Source organism: Lactuca serriola, chromosome 1 (assembly GCF_051521515.1).
Source record: "Lactuca serriola cultivar US96UC23 chromosome 1, Lser_US96UC23_V15, whole genome shotgun sequence".
NCBI lineage: Eukaryota > Viridiplantae > Streptophyta > Magnoliopsida > Asterales > Asteraceae > Lactuca > Lactuca serriola.
In genome coordinates this window covers 201188131-201197885 of record NC_136408.1, presented here as the reverse complement: position 1 = coordinate 201197885, position 9755 = coordinate 201188131, and positions in this window count along the sequence as shown.

Sequence of the window (9755 nt, the reverse complement as noted above, 5' to 3'; positions counted from 1 at the left end):
CAAGTGAGCTCGGACCCTCTCCGGTGATGCCACTGGACCTGAACCAGGGGCACTTCCTTGTTCCTCAGAACCTTGATCCTTTGATCCACAATTGCGACAAGCCTCTCCACATAATTCAGGCTCGCATCCACGTAAACGTCCTCCAGTGGTACAACTGCCACCTCGTCGGTAATACACTTCCTCAGCTGAGACACGTAGAAGGTATCATGTATCTGGCTCAACTCCGCAGGTAGTTCCAAACGGTATGCCACCCTGCCTACCCTCACAATCACCTTGAATGAACCAATGTATCGGGGGCCCAGCTTGCCCCGCTTCCTGAATCGGATCACTCCTTTCCAAGGAGATACCTTCAGGAGCACGAAATCTCCATCCTGAAACTTGAGCTCAGATCGTCGCCTATTCGCGTAACTCTTCTGGAAACTATGAGCTGTCAACAACCTCTGTCTGACCAGTTGTATCTGTTCTGTCATCTGAAGCACTATCTCAGTGCTGCCCTACCTGTCCCCAGCTGATGGGAGTCCGACACCTCCTCCCATACAACAACTCAAAGGGAGGCATACCAATGCTCGAATGGTGGCTGTTGTTGTAGGAAAACTCAGCCAACGGTAGGTATGTGTCCCAACTTCCTCCGCTCACTCTATCCGTCTGTCTGCGGGTGGTAAGCGGTGCTGAAATGCAACCTCGTACCTAACTCCTCATGGAACTTATTCCAGAATCTGGAAGTGAAGCGTACATCTCGGTTTGACACAATCGAGACCGGTACTCCATGCCGCGATACCACCTCTCTCACATACAACTCTGCCAGCCTATCTGCGGAAGAGCTCTCATTGATAGCAAGGATGTGAGCGCTCTTCATCAGTCGGTCAATGATCACCCAAATTGCATCGACACCCCTTTCGGTCCTTCGTGATTTGGACATAAAATCCATAGAAATTTGTTCCCACTTCCATTGGGGAACCTCCAGTGGCTGCAACTTGCCATGCGGAGGTTGGTGCTCGGCCTTAACCTGCGACAGGTCAAGCACCTCTCAACAAACCATGCTACATCCCACTTCATACAGGGCAACCAATACACTCTCTTCAGGTCCAAATACATCTTAGTGGCTCCAGGACGGATCGAGAACCTCGATATGTCCGCCTCCTCCTTCAGTATGGTACGTGCCCCACCTGCAAACGGCACCCAAATCCGACCCTGAAAGGTCAAAAGCCCTTGGCTATCGGTAACGAACATAGGTACCTGCCCAATCACCCGCTCTCTCTCGCGGTTCTCCAGTCTCACAGCCTGTGTCTGGGCCTCTCGTATTGTATGTAGCACCGGAGTCATCACCCTCATCTTAATACAAATGCCTCGTATCGGGGCACTCTCCGCTCTGCGGCTCAGGGCATTGGAACGTTAGCCTTGCCCGGGTGGTACAGGATCTCAAAGTCATAATCCTTTACCACATCCAACCATCTCCTCTGGCGCATGTTTAGGTTGGGTTGATCCATCAAGTACTTTAAACTCTTGTGGTCCGTGTATATGGTACACCGAACCCCATACAAATAATGACGCCATATCTTGAGGGCGAACACCATTGCCCCCAACTCTAAATCGTGGGTGGGATACCTCATCTCATGAGGCTTCAGCTGCCTCGATGCATATGCTATCACGTGCCCTCTCTGCATAAGCACTGCATCCCGATATCAATGCGTCAAAATACACCACAAAATCCTCTATCCCTTCTGGAAGGGCTAATATCCGGGCTTCACATAATCTATTGCGAAGCGTCTCAAAGGAGGTCTACTGCTCAGTACCCCAACTAAACGTCACTCTCTTCCAGGTCAACTTGGTAAGAGGCACAATGATATTGGAGAAATCCCTGATAAATCTCTGGTAATAGCCGGCTAGCCATAAAAAGATCCTAATCTTGGTGGGGGATCTCGGCACCTCCCATCTCATAACCACCTCAATCTTGGCTGGATCGAACAATATCCCATTCTGGTTGATGAGATGCCCTATGTAACAACGTAAATTTTCAAAACTATTTTTCATTTCTAAAACATACATTTACTCATAAAGTATTTTCAAAACATATTGTATCAATTGTTATCATCACAAAACATTCACTAGAATCTCAAACATAAACTCCATAAGTGTGTACAAATCATGCCGGCGCCTTCCCGCGCTCATCACTAGCACCTGAAACACATAACACAACAACTGTAAGCATAAATGCTTAGTGAGTTCCCCAAAATACCGCATACAACATATACGCCACTTGAGGCTATAATACGACCTTCCGGTCAATGTGTCTCAGCGGGACCCTCCAGTCCCGTTGATTCGTTGGGCCCTCCGGCCCGGTCTAAATCGTTGGACCCTCTGGTCCGGTCTGTATCGTTGGACCATCTGGTCCGGTCTACACAATCATATAGCATACAAATATCACATAGCACATAGATTCACATAATCTTATACATAACACATAAGACCCACCGATCCACATAAATACCACTCTAGGTAACCTATAGTGAGAAGACTCACCTCGTGTAGCTTGGTAACTCGCAAATCTCAGAAATCTCGGACTCCGTGGGATAAGACCTAGCCTCCGCCTAATCATATGAAGTAAGTACTCGATATCAACACATTTCCCAAGGCTAGACCATCCCTTCTCTTAATACTCTTATGAGGGTGAAAGACCATTTTACCGTTCACATGGCTCAAATACCCTAAAGTTGACCAAAACCTAAAAGTCAACAAAAGTCAACCCTTCGGGTTACGCTGCGCGTACCAAACATGTATGCTACGCGTAACCGATAACATCAGAGGATCGGGATGCGCCACCCCCTACGCGGCGCGTATTGGAATTACGCCCGACGTAATACCCAGTTTCAGTCCTTCAGCTCTTGGGGTCTTAAACAGTTAAGACCCACGTCCAACTTTTAGATCTGACCATTTCTAACCCTCCAAAACGATAAAGTCGATAACTTTAATCCCTTGCATGGCTGAATAAGTCACTAGCACCTAAAACATCTCGTTCTCTAACCCTTAAAGGCATAGAACTCAAGCATAACCTCATATCATCGACCAAAATGGGGACTTTATGGAACTAGACCACAAATACTACTGAAAAGGGACAGATCTTGGACCATGGAGCACCTTACACTCATAAAGTCTACACCTTTAGGGTTTTTAACCCTAGAAATGGCACATGCAACCACGACCAAAAAGAAGAGTAAAGTTTTGAACTTTACACCTCTAAATGCAGCTCCTTTCTCTGTAGATCTCAGATCCAAGCTTACACTTCAAGCTTTTAGTCTCCACAAGCTCCTTTCTTCCTTCTTCAATTACACACCAAGGCACTATTAGCTCCAAGAACACACACACTCACTAAGGATGATGGAAGGCTCTCTCTTAGGGTTTTACTCTCTGATATGGAGGCTGAGGAATGAGCCTTAGCATCCTTTAAATAGTGCACAAGTCTTATTAGGGTTTTGCATCTGGGTTGGGTACGCCCGGCGTAACTATGGGTACGCCCAGCATACCTAGCGACTCAGCGTCCAAAATAAGCGCATGAGTACGCGCAGCGTACCCCTCTGGTACGCCCAGCGTACTCACTTGCAAGGTTTCCTCCACTCCAGGACCAATCATGCCCAATTGACAAAGAATAAGGGTGAAATAAATGTACCTGAATATCGGTGTGTTACACCCCAAGAACTGGAGCTCTCGCAACCAGAAATCGCACTTGGAGAATTTGGCGAAAAGCCTCTTCGATCTCAATACTCCGAGAATCTCTCTGAGATGCTCCTCATGCTGCTCTCTAGATCTCGAATACACTAGAATATCGTCGATGAACGCGGTCACCGATCTATCCAACATCAGCCTTCATACTCTGTTCATGAGAACCATGAACGCTGGTGGTGCATTGGTGAGCCCATAAGGCATCACCACAAACTCATAATGACCGTAACGAGTCCTGAATGCCATCTTCTGGATATCCTCGTCACGCACTCTCATCTGATGATATCGAGACCTCAAATCACTCTTGGAGAACCAAGACGCTCCCTGCGACTGATCAAATAGATCATCGATCCTCGGTAAGGGGTAACGGTTCTTGACCGTCAACTTTTTCAACTCCCAATAGCCATTGCACATCCGGTGTGAACCATCCTTTTTCTTGGCAAAAGGATCGACGCTCCCCATGGCGAGCTACTCGGTCGTATAAACCCCTTTCTTAGCAGCTCATGAAGCTGTGAGGATAACTTCTGCATCTCTGACGGCACAAGGCGATAGGATGCCTTGGCAATAGGCGCCGCTCCTGGGACTAGATTGACACGAAACTCCACCTACCTCTCGGGAGGCACACCTGCCAATTCCTCGGAAAAAATGTCCGGGAACTCCAGCACTATCGGTACATCACCCACCAAACTCGACCTCTCTGTGGCCACTCTTGTGTTCGTCACATATGCCACAAAGCCACTACAGCCCTGCTGAAGACTCTGCCTCGCTCTAGCAGCTGAACAAAATGATGACTCAGAACGGGTACCCTTGTCGTACAACGTAATCACCCCCCACTAGGGACTCGTATGGTCACCAGTTGTCGCTCGCAGTCAACAAAAGTTAACCCTTTGGGTTACGCTGCGTGTACCAAACATGTACGTTGGGTGTAACCAATAACATCAGAGGATCGGGGTGCGCAACCCCCTACGTTGTGCGTATTGGAATTACGCCCGACGTAATACCCAGTTTCAGTCCTTCAGCTCTTGGGGTCTTAAACAGTTAAGACCTACGTCCAACTTTTAGATCTGACCATGTCTAACCCTCCAAAACCATAAAGTCGATGACTTTAAGCCCTGAATGGCCGAATAAGTCACTAGCACCCAAAACATCTCATTCTCTAACCCTAGAAGGTATAGAACTAGAGCATGACCTCATATCATTGACCAAAATGGGGACTTTATGGATCTAGACCACAAATACTACTGAAAAGGGACAGATCTTGGACCATGGAGCACCTTATATTCATAAAGTCTCCATCTTTGGGGTTTTTAACCCTAGAAATGGCACATGCAACCACAACCAAAAAGAAGAGGAATGTTTTGAACTTTATACCTCTAAATGCAGCTCCTTTCTCTGTAGATCTCAGATCCAAGCTTACACTTCAAGCTTTTAGTCTCCACAAGCTCCTTTCTTCCTTCTTCAATAACACACCAAGGCACTATTAGCTCCAAGAACACACACACACTCACTAAGGATGATGGAAGGATCTCTCTTAGGGTTTTACTCACTAATATGGAGGCTGAGTAATGAGCCTTAGCATCCTTTAAATAGTGCACAAGTCTTATTAGGGTTTTGCATCTGGGCCGGGTACGCCCGGCGTAACTATGGGTACGCCCAACGTACCTAGCGACTCCGCGTTTAAAATAAGCGCATGAGTACGTGCAGCGTACCACTCTGGTACGCCCAACGTACTCACTTGAAAGGTTTCATCCACTCAAGGACCAATCATGTCCAATTGACAAAGAATAAGGGTGAAATAAATGTACCTAAATCTCGGGGTGTTACACCCCAAGAACTAGAGCTCTCGCAACCAGAAATCGCACTTGGAGAATTTGGCGAAAAGCCTCTCCGATCTCAATACTCCGAGAATCTCTCTGAGATGCTCCTCATGCTGCTCTCTAGATCTCGAATACACCAGAATATCGTCGATGAACGCGATCACTGATCTATCGAACATCGGTCTTCATACTCTGTTCATGAGATCCATGAACGCTGTTGGTGCATTGGTGAGCCCGTAAGGCATCACCACAAACTCGTAATGACCGTAACGAGTCCTGAATTCCATCGTATGGATATCCTCGTCACGCACTCTCATCTGATGATATCGAGACCTCAAATCAATCTTGGAGAACCAAGACGCTCCCTGCAACTGATTGAATAGATCATCGATCCTCGGTAAGGGGTAACGGTTCTTGACCGTCAACTTTTTCAACTCCCGATAGCCAATGCACATCCGGTGTGAACCATCCTTTTTCTTGGCAAAAAGGATCGGCGCTCCCCACGGCGAGCTACTCGGTCGTATAAACCCCTTTCCTAGCAGCTCATGAAGCTGTGAGGATAACTCCTGCATCTCTGACGGCGCAAGGCGATAGGATGCCTTGGCAATAGGCGCCGCTCCTGGGACGAGATTGATACAAAACTCCACCTACCTCTCAAGAGGCACACCCACCAACTCCTCGGAGAAAATGTCCGGGAACTCCAGCACTATCGGTACATTACCCACCAAACTCAACCTCACTGTGGCCACTCTTGTGTCCGTCACATATGCCACAAACCCACTACATCCCTGCTGAAGACTCTGCCTCGCTCTAGTAGCCGAACAAAATGATGACTCAGAATGGGTACCCTCGTCGTACACCGTAAGCACCCCCCACTAGCGTCTCGTATGGTCACCAGTTGTCACTCGCAGTTGAAGACCGCTCCAAATCTGCTCAATTAGTCCATGCCCACGATAATACAGACATCCCCCATCGCAATCGGGACCAGATCTATCGGGAACCTAACACTGATGATCTCGAGTATACTTCCTCGAATCACATCAGTAGCATACACCGTTCTGTCGTCAGCTATAGAAAATTTCAGAGGTCGACTCAACGCCTCTCGTCAGATACTAATGTGCTGACTAAACGCTAATGACACGGAAGATCGACTCACATCCGAGTCAAATAACACCAAAGCAAGTACAAAATTCACAAGAAAAGTAACTAAGCATACCACAATATAAGCACAAAATCTCAAACTCAGAAATAAATATAAAAGAATACATTCCAGCCACGACGTTGGGTGTTGCGTGGACCTCCTCTGGTGTCAACTGTAAGGCTCTTCCGCGAGCCTTCGGTGCCACGACCTTCACTGGCCGAATCTCTATAGCTCGAACGGCAGCAGGGGCAGACCCCTGAGGTGCTCCCTGTGCCGACCCCCGCAGCTATACACACTCGGCCTTCCGATGCCCGGTCTGGTTGTAGTGGAAGCACACTGCAAATCCCTTGGGGCAATCCTTAGCCATGTGCCTTCCTTGCCATACTTGTAGGAAGACCCTGCTCGACATGTCACCTCATGACTCTTGCTGCACTTGCCACAAGTGCAGCCCTTCTGGTTCCCTGGCCTCGAATTGGCGGGCTTTGCCTGCTTGGCTGCTGGCTGGGACTGTGTCGGTCGCCGATTCCTACCCTGAAACTCTGTCTCCTCCCTGGCCTGAGTCTCGAGCTCAATCTCTCTCTTCCAAGCATTCGCCTGGAGCTCGGCGAATGTCCGATACATCGAGTTCTCCACAAACTTGTGAATATCCATCCTCAGTATGCTCAGATATCGACTCATACGTGCCTGCTCCGAAGACACATGCTCAGGGCAAAACATCGCCCTCTCGTGAAACATCCTGGCGATCATAGTAATAGACTCAGTTCCCTCCTTAAGGGATAAGAACTCCTGGGCCAACCGTTCCCTTTCCACCGGGGGAACGTACTCATCACGAAACATGGCGGTGAATCTCTCCCAGGTCACCACAACAATCTCTGGAGAAGTGAAGTGTGTTGTCACAAACTTCCACCAGTCCTTCGATCCCAAGCGAAGCTGGTTTAGCGCGAACCGTACTCTCAGGTGCTCCGGACACGAAAACGTGTAGAAGCACCCCTCAATGCCAGAGATCCATCTCAACGCTGCTATCGGATCCTAAGTCCCATCAGACTCTGGTGGCTTCGTGTTGCTGAACTCTCGGAGTAGCAGCGACACACCCCCTGCGACCTGGCAGCAGCGAAGACTGCGATGGCTACAGCAACAACAACATTAGTAAGAGCGGCATACCGCTCATCAAAAGTATCGATCAGCATGGTCTTGATAGACCCGAACATCTTTGGTATCTCAGCTCGGATGGCCGCAACCACCTCCTCATGAATCAACTGGCGGATCTCCTCATCACTGACACCGCTACTCTCAGGTGTGTGGCATGTCCCAACCATGATTTCGCTCTGAAATACAACACAAAATATCAGAGACCCGCTCGAGTATACTTACAATCGGTAACTTAACCCTTCTTGCTCTTTAGTACCCTAATGATTCTTACTTGGACTGGGCTCTGATCCGGTGTCTTCCGTAGCATGGGCCCATTACTACCGTCCACACCGCATCAGCATTCACCCCATGTCCTCCTCCTAGGATCGCAGATCACAAGTACTCTAATCTCGCTATACATTGGCTACTCTCCAGTAGACCTCTCATAAGCTCCTCGCTGCTACCTACTCACTCTCAAAGCATCTCATAGTAGCAGTAATCTCCTAGGCTAAGGCATCACAAATTAGGCCACTCTAGTCCTAACATGAATACCTGGCCTACTCTAGCATGCATAACATATCATATCATATCTCATAACACATAATGTAAGGGTATTTTGGGAAATCACCGTTCGGGCGTTGGCTGATCGTACACACTGCTCCGCTCTGCTTGTCTCAAAATCTTTTGCTGTTTTAGAAAAATTTGTTTTATTGTTGAAAATTTCTCAAATCCTCAGTTTAAGTTCAGATACGCCCGAAGGTGCATCCGAGTCCCTCAAACCAAGGCTCTGATACCAACTTGTAACGATGTAAAATTTCAAACAATTTTTCATTTTTCAAACAACATGAAATATCTTTTAACATTCTCAAATCTCATTTTTAACAATTTTCATCAAAATAAAACATGTCCCAAGATCATAAATAAAATCCTCTGTCTGTGTGTACGTACCATGTCGGCGCCTTCCCGCGATCGTCACTAGTACCTGAAACACGTAACACATAACACTGTAAGCATAAATGCTTAGTGAGTTCCCCAAAAATACCACATATAACACATATTATCCACTCGAGGCTATAACTCTATTTGAGCCTCTGGTCAATGTGTATCAGTGGGACCCTCGAGTCCCATAACTCTGTGGGCCCTCTGGCCCTAACTCTGTGGACGCTCTGGTCCTAACTCTGTAAACTTTGGATCATAAATAGCACAAATCACATATCATACATAGCACAAAATCATATCATACAGATAGCATACAAGATATTCTGTCACATAGCTCTAATTACCACTCTAGGTAAAGTATAGTGAGAAGAGTCACCTCGGGTAACTCGGTAAATCTCGTACTCGGTAATACTGGTCTAGCCTCCGCCTAATCACGTGGAATAATTACTCTAATCAATACAACTCTCAAAGGCTAGACTAATCCCTCTCTAGGTTCCCTCAGAAGGGTAAAAGACCATTTTACCCCCCTCATGGCTCAAAGACCCAATCATTGCCTAAAACCTAAAAGTCAACAAAAGTCAACCCTCCGGGTTACGCGAAGCGTACCAAATCTGTAGGATGAACGTACCCGGCAACTTCATAGAATCGGGGAACGCGACCCCCTATGGTGCGCGTACTAGGATTACGCCCCACGTAAGTCCCAATTTCGTACTCCTTTGATTTTTGAGTCTTAAACGGTTAAGACACACGTCAAACTTTCGGATTTGATTGTCCCTAAGCCTCCTAATCCATAAAGTTGGTGACTTTAAGCCTTTGCATGGCTGTAAAAGTCACCAACACCCAAATAATTCCATTTCCAACACTTACAAGCCCATAACTCAAGAATGACTCTATAATGACGACCAAGTTGGGATTTTTGTGGATCTACAACACACATATCACTGAAATGGGACAGATCTAGGTTCATGGAGTCCCTTTTTGCTGATAAAGTATCCAGCTTTGGGACTTAAACC